The 20,543-nt window shown below is 40.1% G+C and overlaps 1 long non-coding RNA gene across 2 annotated transcripts in view; it reads left to right on the forward strand.

The window, feature by feature from the left end:
• The first annotated feature begins 1,150 nt into the window (after positions 1–1,150).
• The window catches only part of LOC146989906 (uncharacterized), a 174,360-nt gene continuing 154,967 nt past the window's right edge, over positions 1,151–20,543 (forward strand). For both annotated transcript variants that reach the window (XR_015034649.1, XR_015034648.1), the window contains exon 1: positions 1,151–1,289. This is a non-coding gene — a long non-coding RNA (uncharacterized LOC146989906). The remainder of the gene's footprint in view (positions 1,290–20,543) is intronic.

A 20,543-nucleotide genomic window follows, 5' to 3' on the forward strand; every position in this document is an offset into this window, starting at 1 on the left:
ACAATGGAACCATATCTATCATGGATCTAAAAAGGTGGTGGTGCTTTCACTGCAATGGCCGTATTTCATTCACCCTCACAGTATGTTTGGATGGCATTTTGGGGGCTCTGCCCTTAATAATTTTGTGTACTGTTTTAAGCAGTGGTTGACAAGCTCTGGCTTTCTCTTGCAGCCAATTTAGCTGTAGAAATTTCACCATTTCAAGGGCCCCTTCAACCTCTCAATGGTCCTTTGCTGATGTTTGCAAAACCATTAGTGCTTCCACACAGCACCTGGCAGTTTAATAATTCTGTACTAACTGACAAAAATAAATCTCACAGATTGGAAGTGAAGTGGTTCAAGCATTTGCTTTTGGAGGGAGTTAGCAGCTGAAGACCTTGGTTTGAAGCTTCATATATTTTCTAAAGATTGCTTAACACCATAATGGTTCTGCACAGAGCCGGTGCCTGCAGTAGAGTACCTGTTTAAATGCAGCTGTATAGCGCCAAGTTGGTTCTGCTGTTTTGCAAACCGAGAAAACCTATTTTCAGAGTCACACAGGATCCTTTTGGCAGGAACTGTGTCTTAGCTCCATTCTGGGTATCTTAATGGCCTATCTCTGTGGCGCTTTAGTATTTGCAAGCTCAATTTGCTGGCTCATGAGCCAGCTTGCCAGCATAATGTTCTTTCTCCTCCACTTATTAATAATAACCATGACTTTCTGTCCCTCTGAGCCACTCACTACTCATGATGCTTTACTCTGTACAACATGACAGACTCCTCATACAAACTTGGCCTCTTTTTAATGCAAAGCTGGTTGGAAATAAATGAATCAAAATGTTGTACTATACTATGGGAATCTATACCCAAATCCTGTTGATGTAGTAGTTTTAATTACTGCATCGGTGTCCCTGTCATTATTTCTTGATCATTTTTATCTAAATATTCCTCTATTGTACAACACACCTGACCTGATCCGCTCTACAACAACATTGGTTTTCACCAGTGGATGGCAGCAGCCCTACGACGTCAGTGGCTCACGTTGACGTGATCCCAGTCTGAACACATACTGTAGCAGAGGAGTCACAGTGTCAATCAGCAACAAAGTCCAAAGACTCTTCCTTTGCTGCAGATGTTATTTGGGTTCACTCTTTAGTTGGCATCCACTGCAGTCATTGCCAGAAACTGTTAACATGGTGATCGTCATTGAAGTTAAACAACATTTTGCTTTGAGAACATAGAAAAAATCTCCCATTGCAGCATGGACATTTACAGTCCAAACATCTGATCTGAGACCACTTTCCAATGGGGTATGTTGTCATCATTTCAATCCATATCCATAAAACCTTCCACTGTGCTATTTCTAAAGCCATTTTAACTTTCTGAAACCTTTTACAGTGTTTAGTCCTCTGTCTCTGCATGTCTGAGAACAACCCTGTGACTTGCTCATGAACTCTCCTGTTTAGTCTCGCAGAGACATAAATATTGAATAAGCGATGATGATTGTTTTTCAAAAAATAAATACAATTAAAAAAGAAGATATGAGCCTCATCTAAACATATGACATCCACTCGTTATGTTGTTGATGACAAAGGTTGTCTTTTTAGTTATTGGCATCGTTATAGTGGGGTTTTGAATGAGGTTTTCTCATATCTTGAACAGAACTCAGACACTCTGGTTTCTCTTTACATCTTTGTTTTTTACATTAACAATGTTACAGTACTTAAGTTGAGGCTATGCACCACAGCTGACTCACTAAGGCTTTGGGGACGTGCCAGCTACTACCTACCAACATGCTAGGTGTCTTTTTACTGATTAGACTGTTCATTTCATCTTTTTGGTTTTATCAATCTAATATCTTTTAAAATTGAATTTATGTTTGTGTAATATTTTGAATGGTTCTCATAGAGCAGTGCATACAGTATGCAGTTTGTGTTTTGCTGTATGCAGTTATCATAAATATTTGGCACAGAAATAATGTTAATCATTCAAGATCTGTACCAACAAACAAAGACACAGGTAAAGACACCACTAGCTTGGTTGGAAACAACTCATTAGCAGCTTGGTAGGTCAACTATTAATATGATGACAAACAAAACAGGCATTTATCTCAAAAGATTGTCCTTGACAGTTGGGGGAGATTACAGACCATGTATCAATGCACCAGAAGTAGTCCACAAAGAAATTCTTCTAGCAGATATAAACAAAAAGGATTTTAGGTTAGAAAAGGCTGCAGGTTACAACTAATGCATTGAGCTAAGACATATTTGTGAAAATTATGACTCTAATCTTTTGCCCATTTGCAGGTTCCTATCACTTTATGTAGTCTATTTTGTAGACAGTTCTTCTGGAATAGGGTGCCTCTTTTCCTGAATTATCCTGTGTATTCTTCAGCACAGGAAGGACTTATTTTCATGCTCTCAAATAAGTGGAAGGATTGCATGCTCCTCTGAGGGTTGAGACAATTTTTCGAAACCATTGGCTTACAGTTATCTGAAAACACACTGGATAATGGCAAAAATAGTCATCCACCTAAATTAGAAATGTTTTCTAAACAGTACTTACAAACAAGTGTGTATACCCACCTTAACTTTGCAAAAAAGTGTGCTAATTCTCCAGTGTAAGGTCTGCTATTGTATTGAAAGAGGTGCATTACCTTAGTTTAGTGCATTGAAATTATATCATATTACAACCCTTGTTGCTGTGATTGCATGAAGTCTTTACCCACAGCCAACCTGATTAGAACAGCACATGAAATATGTAACTTGACTTCATTTTCCTCTGAGCTATTTTTGTCAGATCCTCTTGTCCACTTAGCTGTGCAGGTTAATTGTCTCCTCATTTCAATCTCTGCATGTGATGCAACTTAAAAGGGACATGATTACAAATTCAAATGCTAATTTCCTCTGAGGCTCAAGAGGTGAAAATGCATGAAATACACATGCTGGTAGTAACTATTTATATGCAAGGTTATTAGAATAGGGAAACAAATTAACCAGACATCACTCTGGATTATGTTAACATGACAAACTGCTGTGGTGGGGCCTCTCACTACGTGCACATACTTCTGTGAGAGCAAGCACAGCGGAGTGGAAGGGTTTTAGCACTGTGGGATAAGTACAGTACACCGAGGTCATACCCCAGAGCTACAAGAGCTGACCCTTGAATCCATGGACACTGTGGTAATCCATTAGAGGGATCAGGGACACACACTACACAGCAGACTGCACATAGTTAGATGCAGTGCAATGAAAATAATTGTCTTCATTCTGCTTGCCAAATGTGTAAAGATTCACATTCCCCCTGTGGCAACCTCCACTCAATGTCTGTTAGCTAATATAAGCTAACAATTGTACAGTTGATTTCTGCAGTGCCAATGGCATTTCAGTAATTGGTGGTGTATACTGCAGAGTTATGGTGTGATTTGCTGTTAATGGGTGCTGTATGCTATCTTAAATTGCAAGCAACTTTTATTTGTAATATAGAGACCTCAACATTTGTCCTTTTTGCAGATATAATAGATAAATAAGTGGACTGTCTGTGTGACAGTGATTGATTCACTGGCGTGAAATGGGCAAACTGGGACTATTTTTCAGGCAATTCGAATCATTTTCCCAGCAATCGGCTGTATGGATGTGTATGATTCTCATATATTTTTGTCTGGTGGCCTTGCATCATGACTCATATCACTGTCAGTGTCTTATTTTCCTATCTGTCTCAATACGAATCACTCAGATACATGGAGAGCTCCATGTCTGCTTGAGTCAGAGCAGAAATCAGTCAGTAAAAACACTGAAGCTCAAGAGTAAATGCCTTCAGATATTTGAACCTTGTAGATATATAACCACTCTATTGCTTAGCTTTAATACAATGTTACCTGTATCTTTATATTGTATATATTAGTACTATAAACTCAGTAGTTTAAAATAAATCTCTCAAACCATGACAGCATATTACTGTAACTGAAATATGTCACAAGAGGTCATGTTTTCTAACTTTTATCCACAGTTCGTGTTAACCTTTTGAAAAAAACCTATTAAGTACAACACTTATATTATAATATTCTATGTAGAAAAGAATAATCATTTATTGTTCTATATACAGTAGCAGATAAATGAATCCACTTTTTATCTAAATGTTCCTCTATTGTACAACACACCTGACCTGATCCGCTCTACAACAACATTGGTTTTCACCAGTGGATGGCAGTAGCAGCCCTACGACGTCAGTGGCTCACGATGACGTGATCCCAGTCTGAACACATACTGTAGCAGAGGAGTCATAGTGTCAGCAACAAAGTCCAAAGACTCTTCCTTTGCTGCAGATGTTATTTGGGTTCACTCTTTAGTTGCAGATGTTATTTGGGTTCACTCTTTAGTTGGCATCCACTGCAGTCATTGCCAGAAACTGTTAACATGGTGGATCTTCATGAAGTTAAACAACATTTTGCTTTAAGAACATAGAAAATAATCATTTATTGTTATGCAGTAGCAGATAAATGAAACCACTCTGAAACCACTCTTCAGGCAGAGCTTTACACACACACATATGTACTGGCTGTTGTAAATTAATTCCCAGCATTAGATATTGCTCTCTTCATCTACATAAAAACAAAACAAAGATTTGATTAGAGGTGCTCTGTGCTTCATATCAGGTTAGATCAAACTATTACTAAACAAAGCAGTGCAATAAAGCCTTCGTCAAGTTTGCAGTCACCTTCCTTGTTGATTTTTTTTTTTTTTGGTTGCAAATACTGTAACTAACCTCCTCTTCTACATTTACATAGCAGATTTACACAATCTTTTCAAAATTATTCAAATTATGTCGAGGGTATCTATTATTACAGTGACAATACCCGACTTTAGCAAACAAGTATCTTTATTAGCTTAATTCCTTAGCTTAGAAGCTAAGTAGCATATTTTAGAGAGGTTGGTTCTCATGAACAGGTTTATAACAAAACTGTTCTGAAACAAACTCATTTCCTGATAAGACATAGTAGAGATAGCATACTATCATCAGAGCTCAGGAGATCGTTATGCTAATGCTAATGACAGCACTATACAGTAGGTCAGCTGGTACTGTCAACACCATAGCTGCGGCTCGTTAAATACGGTTAGTGTTAGCTTAGCTTTAGCTGGCGTACCTGGCAACCAGTACAATTGAAGGTTGGAGCGAGATCGGGCGAATGTGAGCGCGACACCTACCGGCTGGGAGGAATTATAGTTGTAGCTACAGTAACCCCTTTAACATAAGCTGCAGCATACTGTTGTGCAGTGATCACAGCTAGAAACAGGCAGTTAGTGAAATTAAAATAATTTATTATACTTTTCTTTTAAATTGTTTAAAATTATTACAATTTAAATAAATATTCCAATATTACTTACATCATTATTTTGTGAAATCTTATGGGCAAAGCCTGTATTCACAAAAACTATTGACTTTAATCGGGGTCATTTTTGATGCATTTAATGAAAGGACGATGGTGCTTCCAGTGACTATTAGGTTAATGCTACTTGTAACTTAGTCCCAAACAGTGTCATACATTAACAATGGAAAGAAAATTATTATTATTCCAAAAATTATCAGTCATTTCAAAATCGTGACACCTATGAAAAAAAGATGTCTCAAGTGGAGTCTGTTATAAGCAAATAGGAAAATATACTGCTGCCTTGTAACTGGTGTTTCGTATTACTGTGTGAGTCCACTGCTCTCTCTCACTCTCTTTCTTTGTTTCATTTTCAGTTTCTGCACCCCCTCTCCTTTTCTCATCCTGTTTCTTTCTCTGTCTCTCTGACTCTCTCTTACACACACACACACACACACACACACACACACACACACACACACACACACACACACACACACACACAGAGCCCTGCTGCACCCTGTTTGCAGGAAATTTAATGGTCTCATGAACATCAGCCGGGGTCATGCTTGGGTCACAGCCAATTTATCTTAGCAATGCGCAGTGAGGGGGCTGTGTATGAAAAGCATCTTTACATTAGCTGGGGGTTGTAATTGATTAGCTAGTTTGTGTATAGAATAGATTGCAGTAGAGCTCTGAAAAGGAAAGAATGTGATCAAATTGAGTCTTGTTCTCCTGACAGGATATAATAATTTGCTCTGTACTATGCATTGTTCCTGCACAGTAGTCTTCATTACTCACTTTCCTGTTGGCACTTTTTTTTTTTAAATTCTGGCTGCTGCAACCACTAGCATAACACATTGTTTGAACATATGACAAATTAAGACAGACAGACAGAACATTTGGTAGGTTGTTGGCAGACATATGGAGGGGCATATTTGACTTGAGCTATAAAAAGCAAACCAAGCAGCCCTTGAATGAGGCAATCCTTTTTACCCATGTGTGTCACTTTCCAGTTTATTGAATTAAAAAACATACACGAGTCTGTTTACAATCCGACTCAGGGCACGTAGCATCAGTTTCTGACGATACTATATGAAATCAAATTATGGTACACTTGGATGCATCTGTATTAAGACCAACAGTATCACTCCCCAGTCCCTCTTGCTGTGGTTTATCAGCTGCTTGTTAGACCAAAGCTCACACTGTATCCTTATTTGATTTGCTCTCCTGATTTGCAATGTGCTCTTTTAATCATATAATGCAAATTCTGCAGTCTGCAAAACAGCATTACACTGACATTTTCTATCTGCATTTACCTAGTTTCTCAGCTGACAAGCAGCTTCATTGTTTATTCATCTGGTATCTCTTTTGTTGGCATGCTTAGTCTTCTGGCCAATCTTATCTGGGCTTGGACAAAAGCCAGTTGCAGATAGTTATAAGGAATGGAATTGCATTAATTAAGTTCCGGTAACCTAATACTAAATGTTGAAACGCAATATGGTAAAATCAACCATTGGCATTTCCAGTATGTGGTTGAGACTTAGGCCTCTGCATATTCCATAAAAGCACATGGGAATCTTCCCTATTGGAAAGAGCAGAGGCCTTTGTGGCTCTGTGGTGACACAGACTCACCACAAGGCAACCTTGCCTCTATGTCCTGGTTTTGTAATGACTTCTTACGTCTACTCACAGTTCTAAATGCATTCCCATCTGTGAAATGCCAAACAAATTAAATCTAACGCACGCCGATTGGATTCAGTCATACTCCTCATTATGGCCATTAGAAGCCAATGAGGTATTGCAAATATTTTATTGCCAAATTTAATGAAGCTGCAGTTCTCCATTTGGATTTCTGGGATATTTGCATATGCCAGCTCCACACGGCTGACTGTAATGAAGCTATTCGGCAGACCCTGATCCACTTTTATGGCATGGGCCAGGTGTATGCAAGCAACCTTAATCCTGTGGTGTACGCAGATCAAAAGTGTATATTAGATTACAGCTTCCATATACAGATAAGTTTGGATGATTATCAGTAATAGCAAAAGCTGTACAGCTAAAGGCCTATGGAGGAGTGGTTAAGGCAAATCTATACAGGTTCACAGGTTCCTACCCCAAAGGGCCAGATTTCACCGTGCCTAATTGAGTTGCAGATGTAATACATATTTATGTGCTGAGAATCTTTGTGGGATGCATTTCAAATGGCCTGAAAGCCCCTGATTCATTTTGTTTTTGTGCACTGTTTGGTTGCACAGCACTGTTTGTGTGCCTCTTTTTGAATGCTGGATAATAATGTGTACTAATACTGAATTGGTAATTAATCACTGCTGCATTTTTTTTAGCCACTGCTTTAGTTAAGGAAATGGTGTTGACTCAAACAATGGCAACGGCAGAGAGGCCAGTTCCCCCAGCTATAGTGCTGCACTAGTGCCATCCAGTGGAATATGTAGGAGCTGTCGCTGTTGCCAGGGAAGATAAACAGGTATAATTTCTCACAGTCAGTATTGAGCACAAAGATTGGCAAGCTCTTCAAGCCAACTGGGAAAACCTTGATGCAAAAAAAACAGCTAATCACACAAATACCTGGTGGCAAACAATAGGTGACAGTTTGTATGAACATTTTGCAGGGGGTGAAACAAATCAGAAAAAAAAACATGTCTAAATATCACATAAAACATGTGTGGTATTATAATATGCAATCCTCGAAATGAGAATTCTGCACTGTGTCAGAACAGCCTGTTTTGTGTTTCCTTTTTTGTGAATGGCAATCCCTCACTCTACACAAGGCAAGAGCACCATCGTGTGGTCATCTGAGGGTGGAGCACAAAGCAAGCTGAGAGGTAAAGACCATTCAAACTGAAGAGAATATTTATTATGCAGATAAATACAGGTTAATTATTTTTATCTTGAACTCTGATAATAGGGCCACCTGAAATTTATATTTGGTATATTTTGCACAGTCAGTCATCCATACGTTATGGAGATAAACAAAGATGTTGAAACATTATACTCCAAGAATTTAGTGGAGGCATTGTAATTTACTTTAGTTATAAGAGAGGCACAGAGCATGTGGATTATATCTTCTAAAGTAAGTCAACTCATCATTTATTCATTATGTCCTACTGCAGTAGTTTTATCTGCCGCTGTGTGTTTTACTTTATCCACTACAGCATGATATTGACATACTTTTTCTCAGGTGTATGACAGAAACCAATGTAGTAAATCAAATCTGTGGCAGTACCTTCCCTTAAGCACAGCAATGTAACAAAACTGAAGCAATATTTGAGGTGCTTGGCTCTGCTGCTGTTTTGACATCATCCAGTAGAGGGTCGCTGCACTGGGGCGGCTTTCCTGTCCCCAGGTAAGCTGTACATCATCTTTTGTTTGCTGGGAAGGCCACCATTAGTCTGAATTTCCTCCAATGTTACTGCAACAGTTAGCAGCAGGAGGTCCAATATATTGGTTCCCAGCACAGACAACTGTGAAAGTGAACTCCTATTGCTCTCTTCCTCTTACTAAAAGCCCCAGAGCAAGGCATTGAGATGAGCTGGTCTTTGTTAGTGGCTATACTGAGGTATGGTACAGTCTCATGTCTGAATACAAAAAACAAAATGAAAAGTGTGTTGTTGGAAAAGAATGAGCAAAGTTAAAAAAAAAAAACTTTCTTGGATTAAAAAAAAAGAAGCTTCAAGCAATGTGTTGTAGGCAGCATGGTACACTCGCAGCAGGAGAGCTGAAGCCCTGCTGGCATGCTGAATCAACACCTTTGCTTTCAGAATGTCAGAATGGTTGCTACGGTGAATCTGTTTACCTGTTAGTGTGTCACTTCCCATAAATAATTCCCATACATAAAGCAAAAATTATCCATATATTGCATATGTGTGTGTGTGTGTGTGTGTGTGTGTGTGTGTGTGTGTGTTAAAAACCTTTAGTGACCATGTTATTCCTCAAAGTGCAACAAGCTTACATTAAGGGATTTGTAAGTATATTAAATATAGCTTTTGAATGTAACAGTGCACTTAGAATAAGCAGCTTTAGAAAGACAATAGTATGACTGGGAACATTTAATCTGAAATTACTTCCACCTTTACTCTATAGGAAGAATGCACTTCTAAAAGTTTTACTTCTGTGTCATCCCCCTATTTTTAAAAAGTGCTGTCGTCGCACATACACATCCCAGTCATATATTTTACCAAATGAAACATTGATGTTCCCTCTAAAGCCTCCATCCTTCTTACTACATGTTTCACAGACAATAGCACTTTGCCAGCAATTTGTTTCAGCTAAGATGTATGGTGTGATAAATATTTAAAATCAAATTTGGAAAAAAGACAAAGATGGATGTGCCACCCCAGGCTGTCGTGGGAGCCACACGCTGAAGTCTAGGGACGTCCCTGCCGAACTCTTACATCTACACATATACACAGACACACACACACACACACACACACACACACACACATATAGAGTACAGTACCTGTAGCTGTGCATGTGCTACAGTATGTTCCGCATGTGGGTGACAGTGTTTGCATGATTGTGTGCCAACGTAAAAATCTGTGTGTATATGTGTATACGTACACTAGAAAGAGAGAGAGCAAGAAGGGAGCATTTTTGAGCACTGTGTGTGTGTGTGTGTGTGTGTGTGCGCGTGCGCACAGTGCATCAAGATTGTGTGAGGATGAGGCAGAATGTTGGTGTATTTATTGTCCAAACACTCCCGCTGTGTCTGCAGAGAGACTTGTCGGCTCCTTTCCAGGGATTAGCTCCACTTGCATGACCCCCACACACACACACACACACACACACACACACACGGATACACTGCTGATCTGTTTGATTATGGGTTGAGAGAAATTAGCCAACAAGCAAACCCAGTGAGTGACTACATGCTGACTTCATGCCCACTGACTGAGGCAAGTCTTTTAGGGTGGGTGCTAAGTTGAGAAACTACAAGCATTAGCCAAACAATTCAAACATTTCAAACACTGCAAACATTTGATTACCAGTACCATAAAATGTTTTATTCTTTCAGAAAACGAAATGAGTGAGCCTTGATTTAATGGGTCACACGCCACAGATGGAGCAGTATTTATCTTGAGGCTTTTTAGCGTAGATTTTCGGTGTCGCTTTTGTACGACCATGACTTTAAATGTGATGCCCCAGTGATGCATATAGTAAATATTGATTCCGTCATCCTGGCAGAGATGAGCGATCAGTGTATAGGTGAAGCCTGGCTGATGTATGGCCATTGAAATGCCTCTTCATTCATCACCATTTAACAGTAAATACTCACTTTCCAGGCCTTGTCATCTGCTCTGTGATGACTAATAGCCTCAGCTTAGATGGCTGATAAAGGTAGAGTGTAAATAATCTGCTTGGGAAGGGATGATACTCCCTGTACTGTACCTGTGAGAGGCCCCTGCAGCGGCTTTTGTAAACCATTAGAAAAGGTACATAGAAGTCCCCACTTTGAGAGTGGTTTGAAAAATGTAGCTTTAGTGCAGCCATTAATCAATTTACCTTTGTGGAAAGAGCTTTGCCTTTACCAAAGTTGGCTGTGTGTTGCATTTTAAAGAATGTAGCATCTTCTTACTTTGATGAACATTTGAAATAATTTTGTGATGAGATGAATGAAATGCAGTGTGTACAAAATTTGCTATTTAAACGTCAAATTCAGCCCTATATTGTGAACTAATGAAACCCTTAGTAATGCATATAAATGAATGATAATTCTAAAAAAAATATATGATTTTATAATTCACCAGCATTATCTACAGAAAGGCATAGCTGTTTCTTTGTTGTTTTCTCAGTGCAGGATTTGTTTCTCGGACAATGTTCCCATCACCAGATACATGGAGCTACAAGGCCCAAACTGCATTTCACTGTTTCCTGGCAACAAGATGTTCCTTCCAACAACAATGCTATTCCAAGCTGTTGCTGTCAGAGTATCGCCCCCCCAAAATGCATTGCATCTTTGGTAACAATACAGCTCCACCTTTGGTGAAATTAACCAGATACCGTATGTGACTGTTATTCCAGTCTAAGTGACTCCATGAAAATTTTAATTTAAAATAAAGGGACAAGGCGACTCACATGCTTACAGAATCAGCTGAAACAAAAAGGAAACATATATTTCTATCATATAGGGCCCACTCTAAGGCGTGTTCCCGACTTTTCTGCACAATACAGCAGTAGTACGATTAACAACATTTTAAAAAACCACCACCAGAACACCACGCATTTAATCTCAGTTTAGAGCTATCTCACCTCTGTACACTGATACCCCTTTTCCATCGAGCTGGTTCCGGTGCTGGTTCGGAGCCAGTTCCTGCTTAGCACCGGTTCTTTGCTTTTCCACCGCCTAAGCACCGGTTCTTGGTTCTTAGAACTGGTTCCAGACCAGCACCAACTTCTTGCTGGGCCAGAGCTAAGAACCGGTTCTTCCAGGGGCTGGCAGCAGGGTTACCTTAGCAACAAGACCAGCGCTAAGATATACAGACACGTTATCGCTACGTATTAAGTTTGTTTATCGATGTAAACACAGTTGAAGCTAACTAGCTGAGCTACAGGCAGTGGCTAACAGCAGCTAATGCTAATATCAAAACATATCGCCTTCAAAACGTAGTTGCCGGTCGCGGCGATTACGGCGAAGACGGCTGCTTTTTCCTTCTTTTTTTTCAGCCGGGTTTAGTGTTATCGTTAATTAAAAGCCTAGTCTATGCTTCCACATCGGGTCCAGTGTTCAACACCCGCAGGTCGGACCAGGTTTTAATTTTCAGGTCTGTTTATAACTGTAGCAGACAGCAAAGACAGGAGCAGCTCCTGGATGGGGAGTGTGGCTCTGACTTGGCTCCTGATCAGTGGAAAAGCAAAGTGGTTCTTTGGAGGCACCAGAGTTGAACCAGTTAAGCACCGAACTAGCACCAGCACCGAACCAGCACTGGAACCAGTTTGGTGGAAAAGAGGTATCTGAAGATCACCCAGGCCCTCACAGCTGCTGCTGCTGAGATACCCTGCCACTATGGTGGGCGGCGGTGGTGGTGGTACTGTATGTGTTATCGGTCATTTGGGTTCTTATAATAAAATAACACTCTTGGAGTCAGTATTGATTTGTAAGCCTCAACTTTACTGAGAACGTCAGGTGAAGAGATAATAACGCAGGCATGAGCAATTGAACATTGAACATGTTAGCCAAGGTCTCTCAAACGATACCAGAGGATAATATCATGGTATCACGGTATGTAATGGTGCGTTTCATTTTCATTGGAAGTCGGAAAAGCAAAGCGCGCCCATGGACAGAAAATCCAGGGCTTCTTCCAGGATTACACCAATACCAGGAACAAGTGGGAAGGCATCCGGGCCATAACAAATTACAAGGCCCCTCAGATGTCTTGTAAAGATGACATGGACTTTCTTAATGAACTTAATGATCATTTTGGCAGGTTTGAGGCACTGAACACCACTACAGTGGAAACATGTGAAAGGCTGCCGGACCGGATAACATACCTGGGCGTCTGCTCAGGGAGTTCTGACGGATATTTTTAACACCTCCCTGAACCAGGCCATTGTTCCATCATATTTCAAGACAGCAACCATCATACCAGTGCCCAAAAAGTCCACAGTAACCTGCCTGAATGATTACCGCTCCGTAGCACTCACACCAATAATAATGAAGTGCTTTGAGAGGCTCATTAAGCAGCACATGGTCTCTAAACTCCCCTCTAGCTTTGAGCCGTTCCAACCGCTCACTCTGCAGTCCACCTGAGCCTACAACCCATGTGTGGATGCTGTTTGTTGACTTCAGCTCAGCATTCAACACAATTATCCCCCAGCATCTGGTGAGCAAACTGGCACCCCTGGGCTTCAGTACCACACTGTGAAACTGGATCCTGGACTTCCTTTCTGGAAGAGCCCAGTCTGTACGGGTGGGGAAGAACACCTCCTCAGTCATCACCCTGAGCTCAGGGCTGCGTCCCGCTCTTCACCTTGATGACAAGTGACTGTGTTGCCAGGTCTCCTACCAAGCATATCATCAAATACGCGGATGACACAACAGTAGTGGGCCTCATCCGCAACAACAACCAGGCATACAGAGGTGAACTGGTGCAGCAGGAACAACTTTCTCCTGAATGTGGACAAAACCAAGGAGATCATTGTCGACTTCACCTTAGCGCCCTCTATTGCCCAGTGCCACTGATAGTGACTGAGCATAAACTTTTCACTAGTTTCACCACCTGTCGTCGACAGAAACACAGTGAAGGGAAGGGGGTGCTGTCTGCTGTTGGACCCCACACCGCCTGTTTCACTGACTGAGGTAATGATAGGCCAAGCTTAAGACTGTGTTGCCTATTTTTGCGATTATTGCTCGATAAAATAAGTCCACGCTCGGTCTACTAGTCCAACTTAAAGTAAAATTGCAGTATAACGTGGGAACAATAGCAACAGTACCAGTAGCAGTTGTTGAAGTGGTGGTTTTGCCTTCACTGTGTTCACCTTTTGTGTTATTGATGAAACATTCAACTTGTGACCGTACTCTACTATATACAGGCCTTTTCCACTGTGCAGACATTTTGTCATGCAGGAAAAGCACAGGTGTAATTAATCACATTAATGATGCCTCCAGTTAATTCAAGTCCTCCAGTCCCACATTCCAGCTATTAGGCTTGATTGGCATGACAAGAGACACTTACATGGGACAGAGTTATAATTGCTGTTATTACTCACACCTGTGTTTTTTTCTGCCATGACAAGTCAAAAAGTCATGTGGAAATATGTGACAGTACTCTAGATGCAACTCTCTGACTAACTGGCTGGTACTGGACTTTGTCTCATGGTGAGTAATAAGTTTGACAAACAGCATGTACTAATCTTAGAGATGTACTGTTCATACAGTAGGGCTTTTCAGGGGTATTAATTGAATCTAACCAGATAGCGTATGAATGTACTGCCCAGGTGCGGTATGTTTTTTCATCCTGACTTTCCTTGGGACTGAGGCAGATTTTGTGTCACTGTAGGAAATTAATGCCAGACACAGTTTCCTTCCAAACCCAGTGTTGACCTCCTAGAGTTTTATTTCAGAATATCACCTGGGTAATTTCCACTGTTTTGCCTGGTTTCCATTTATTAACTTGTTTGTTATGGGTTTTGGATCCGAAGCGTTTTTCCCATTCATTAAAATATTGTGTCGTTTTCTGAAATGAGAAAGTATTATGTATTATACAGCAGATTTACAAATGCTGTAAAACTAGGAGTTTTTATTGGGTAGTCAACAGAGACCTTTTATGAAACGCTGGAAACATTTCCCAATATTTACTATGGTTTGCCATCATGCTGGATGAGTGACAGTAAAGGGGAATTATAAAGTAAGATTATAATGTTCTCACATCCTCCTCTCTGATCTCTTTTTCCTTTTGTAGTAGATTTTGAACCCCCTTAAATAGTAATTACATTGTTTTTAATGTTTTGTCAGAGAGGATGAGGCAACAACTCTGCAATCCCTCATTTGTTTTCAGTCCCCTGTTGTGGTGTGCTACTCCCAATCCTTTGCAAGCCTGACGTGTCTATCCTTGTACAGTTTTTTCCCCATCCTTTAGCCTTTTAGGGGGCAAAATAATGCCATATTAATGTAAAGATTCTTATCCTTTATTCATTATAACAGAATAATTGTACAATATATATTCTGAGATTATGTACTATAGGCCTTGCATAGGGCGTTTTGGGACTTTTTGGATTGTTGTATCATGAAACTATACTATTATGAGCTAGAGTGAGGATGTCATCTGTGGTAATTTCACTTAAATGATTGGACATGTGACCTGCAATTTGTCTATCATTTAGTGTTTATTACTACACTGGCAGTTACTGTACTACAGCTTTTTGTGATGTAAACCTGTCAAATTAGATGCAGTACGAACTTGATCTAAAGTATTTCATACTAATCTCTTTTTTGTTATTGTACCTCTAACAGATTCATTGACAAAATGACAGCTTTATAGATACACACAGACTTACTGTGGTGACTAACCAGTTATTTTAGTGCAATTTACCCAGCATGACAGTCAAGTTTTTCTTTTTCACTTAAATAAACTAACATCCCACTTATTTTCCGCCAAGTAACTTCCTAAAGGTTCTTTGACAGTGTTAACACACAAATGAGTACAGAGAAGGAGGAGGAGGAGAAGGAGAAAGAGGTGGAGTAGGAGGCAGGCAAGGGAGGTGGAAACAGTAGAAAGGAGCTTTTAAGGCAAGCTGAGCCACCAACTGCTCCCACACATCTTTTCTCTTATCTTAATAAGTAATGAGGCTGCCACAGGCTGACAATGAAGTATTTTGAAAATAGTTCTAATGTATCGCTTTGAAAGGAGCGGCTGGGCATTGATATATGGCGCAAACAGGCCTGGAAACAAGTGAAATATTAATGGGCTGTTTCCCAGGAGTTAATGTGGGATTTACCTGATTGCTTTGGTGAGAGACAGGGGCTGGGACGAAGGTGGTGGTATGGCAGGACAAGGATATGACTGAGAGACAAGTGTGGATTGAAGTAATGTGTGAAACTATCTCTCAGTTCAAACGATTTCTAACAGCGAGCCAAATTGACATTTACCATCAGAAAGCATATCATTGATGCTGGTGTATTTGGGAATGTAATCATAATAATGTAGAAATTACAATGTACATTTTTGTTTATGAAACTGAAATAAAACTACTGCTGTTTTTAAAATACTATTTCTATTCGTGAAATAAGTGTTACTTATGTTTATTTACTCTACAACAGGAATCAACAAAATGATCCCTCTCTTTTCCTGTTGCTAATAAATAACCTGAGACTACGAGATTTACACTTTGTCAAAAGCAGCCTATTATATCTGGATACACCACAAGGGAGCAGCAGTGTAAAAGAAAGTGAGCTCAGCAGACGGTTATTAGAACGACTCTGATATCCATTTCTGTTTAGACACTTAAGTGGCCATTTTCTATCTAATAGACATGTAATAAGATAAATAAAACAAGATGCACTGTTTGACAGTTTTAGTAATATGTTAGTAAAAATGTATACATTTTCAGTTTTACTCTTGTAGTTTCATACTATTCCTCATAACTAAAAGTCCTTTGACTAGATTTTATAGTGTGTCACTGACAGTACAGGAATAACAGTACACCCCACTGTTCAAATAGTGTGGTATAAGCATGAGCATACAGTAATAGCTTAAGTGCTTTGCCCAGGAGACGAGGCCTAAAACAACACTGACGCACAGAATTAAAAAGTTCCGTTTGAGAGCAGCAGTGGCATCCCAGAATGCTTGGAAATGCCATTCAAGCACTGGAAAGGTCAATAGTTATAATAACTTTCGTTAGAGGAAAAAGAAAACTTGGCTGTACGATCTCAAATTGCTTCCAGATTCTTTCTTTCTCTCAGAGGGAGTTATTATCAAAATTGAGTGCAGACACTGACACCATTTGAGCAGAATAAAACATTTTTCTTTGAAGTTTAGAACGAGTGGGTACTCTCCTAAATCAGAGACATGGCCCTCATTCTTGTCAAGTTACCCACTTCCTATTTGTTTCGTGTGTGAAATCAGTGCTCCTTGGGGATTTTATTACACATGGGGTTAAGGAATGACTTTTGATTGATGGAAAATTGCCCAATATTTCAAACAAATTACCAAGTTTTCTGTCTGTAATTCTGTCTGTGGTTCCTGCACATGTTGCAAAGAGGCATTATGTTTTTGGTGGAAGCCTATTGCCTGAACAAACCTTTTGGGGATTCATCACCACCAGCTGTGGCAGTTCTTTATCATACTATAATAACATCAGTTTAATAATGATCACCATGGTTGAAAGTACATATGCTGTGAGTCATAACAATCCTGGCTTCCCTGGAAATTTGTTGCTTCACTACTTTGTAATGTAGGTCTTAAGATATCATTGTGTGGGATATCATCATACATTCACAAAAACATTTATTGGAAGTGTGAATGCAACACTTCTTGTGGGATTTATTTTACAAAAGGCAATATAGATTCAGTTAGAAAATAAGATTTGGAAACGCAACCCAGAAACTTGTTTTTATTTGCTGCTCTTCATTTGACCAAGAGGTAGCTCTATACAGTAATAGGAAATATAATCTGGGTAATTACAAGCATACTTAACTCAAAATAGTTCCTTTTCAGAGTTAAATTTTAATCATTAATTGTAATACAACTCAAATCATTATGTGTATTCCAGTCATTTGAGCTATACACTTTCTTAACACATTAGGCTCAATTGTAAAGCTGGCACAGTTTACAGTCTCTACAATAATGGTGATACAGTGTTATGATAAACTAGGACAATAGGACCTTGGTTGTAAAAACAAACAAACAAAAAAACAACTTCTTGAAAAGGGTGGAGGTGCCCTCACACCCCACTGCAGTAAATCACTTACTGATTAGTTTCCCTGTGATGTTTCACAGTGTTTAGTACTTCAGATATCAGCTCTCCAAGCTGGGTCTATTACTCAGGCTTAACTTCTCCGTTTAGAACCCAAAGTGCCTCCACTGTGCGATTGCTCTTTCACGTTGTGATTGTTCTCTTTGTGACTGGGAGTGTAATGTGGGGTGTTAAGTAAGCCCTCCCCTGCACTACTGGACCTGCTTTCAGCTAGTCCCAAAAAAAAGATACAGGGTGGTGGTTGGCGTGACTTGACGAATTTCGCATTTTCTGTCAATCATTACTGTGCACAAAGAAATCCTTTACCTCACAGTCACAGTCTTTTTAGGTATATTTATATTTCATTTTATTTTTGGGGAAAATATCCTCAATTACAGTAAACTTCTATTTCACTAGCCAAATTAAGCTTAAGCTAACTCACTATAATATCCTGTCTGAAGGTCATATATACCCCCCCTCCTTTTTTTTCCCACTCCTAACTCCTTACCACTGCTGCCTCAAATGAAAAGCAAATATTAATATTCGCTGGTGTTACTCTGGAATGCAAAATATGGGAGGCCCAGGGAGGTGTTATGCATTCCCCATTTAATGACACATTTACTCTCCTGTTCTGTGGGCAGTTTGTTTTTCAAATAACTCTTCATCTTCTTCATTGTGTATGTGTTAGCATTAATGCTACCTTTTCTTTTTTTTGCTTTTAAGAATTCCTTCAGCAAAAAGCCTTTTTGTGACTTGTATGAAAAAGTAAATGTATACAATCAATTTGTAAATTTATTCCCAGCATAAGTCTGGTTTGAGACAACTATAGTCCACACTATCTGAAGTGCTGACCCTAAGCAGTTTATTGCTCGTCTTTCGATAAACACAGAGACACAATCATTTATCCCAAGTGTTCACAATGAGTTTTCAAGGATGCTTTTGTTCTATTAATGGAATTTTTTGCCCAGAGATGGACAACTTTGTACAAATGATTTAGAACAGTTGCTTAAAGCTACAATCCCAAACACTGAAAAGCTGGTTAGTATTGAAGTGTCTTTATGAGGAGAACAGAGAGCATGCTCTGTAATTTCAGTCCGATGGATGGCCTTCACATCAGTGCTCTCACATTAGGAGACCAATTACTGCATGGGGAGATGAAAGAGTCGTAGTAAATATGAAATAGGTGGTTCAGTGTGACATTAATAGAGTTAACTCAGGGACAGGGTGGGATCAAAGGGGCCTCAGCCATATTAACCAATCTGTCTGTGTCCGCACACACAACAGCTGATCAAAGATAATGACAGTGTCATCAAAACACGCTGACCACTAACACAAATGTGTGTGTGTGTGTGTCTGTATGTGAGCATGTGTGCTTATGTTCACTTTGCTTTGACTCCTCCTTAGAGGTCTGCCGCTGAGCAAGGAAACATGTGTATACAATGTCTCTCCATGGGAGAGATGTCTGTAGCTACTGTCAGCCTCTTAACTGCTGAATCTGTTAGCAAACCTGTATACAGTGCAGATGGAGCACTTGGCCAACCTCTGCTTTCTGTCTTTTTGGTGGTAAGGGAGGTAGACAGTGGAGGTTGTGAGTGGATGGTCTTTAATTAGATTCATTGTAGCATAGGTTGTTTACCGTAACCCCCCTCCCTCCCACCCCATGCTCCTGACAGCACCTTTGAAATATGGCACTTTTGCTTGTTGGCTTTCTTCAGCTATGCCATCCAGATTTAAAAGCATATTGGTGTTTATGCACAGAGAGCTATAATGATCCATCATACCATGTGGACCAGGGGGCTGAGTCCTCTGCTCCACATAAATAAGCGGCAATTTGGCCATCTGCTTGGATTCTTTCCGTCTCCCTGGAGACCCCCATCTGCCTTTACATTATCAATTACAGTTCAGCCATGCTGCTATGCCCCACCCCAACTCCAAAGACTTAGCAACAAACCCCCTCACATGTACAACTACTACTATCACTTCAATTCCCCATTCTGTGGCACACAACAGAAACCTCTGAAATTTTATTAGATGTCATTGCTATCTGATGTGCTGATCACCAGACTCGAAAACACTTCATTCTTGTTTGTGAAAATGAGATTATTTTTAAAGCCAAGTAAAACCAACAATGGCACGACTACGTCGACTATTAAAATCGTCGACAACTAATTTAATAGTCGATGCGTCGTTTCTTTTCTTTTTTTTAAACTTTGTTTTTTTCTCAAAACTGCTGCAGCACCTTCCACACACGCACCCGCCGCTGCAGCCGCCCACCACACACACACTCACCTTGAGTGAGTGCACTCACTCACTCAAGGTGAGTTTACAGGTGTTCTCTCTCTTTTCTCTCTCTACCTGTCTTGTCCCTCATCAAGCGCCGCCGCCGCCGCCGCCGCCGCCACTGCTCCTCTCTCTCTCTCTCCCTCCCTCTCTCTCTGTCATTTTAAATGAGAAGCGCTATAGGAGCGGTACCGCCGCTCCATCGTTTTAAATCACGGACTGAAAAACAGTCATTTAAAAATAAAACCGCGGACTTTGAGACTCGTGTTGGAGAATACTAGAACGTTACCGCGTCTGGTCAGAGCGTCCTGGTCACGTAATGAGCGCTCATCTTAACGAGGAAGTCTTCTCTCCCGGCGTAAAACCACGTCAATATTTTCCGGTAGAGCTCTTCTCATCACAGTCCACACCTTGCAGAGTTTGAGCTGCACCTCAGTTTCACTTGTTTTCATTTGACAGTTTCACACAGAACTTTCTGGTGGAGTCTTTCTATGTTTCTCCTTCTGTG

Source organism: Trachurus japonicus, chromosome 3 (assembly GCF_045865225.1).
Source record: "Trachurus japonicus isolate A0001 chromosome 3, Traja_1.0".
Lineage (NCBI taxonomy): Eukaryota > Metazoa > Chordata > Actinopteri > Carangiformes > Carangidae > Trachurus > Trachurus japonicus.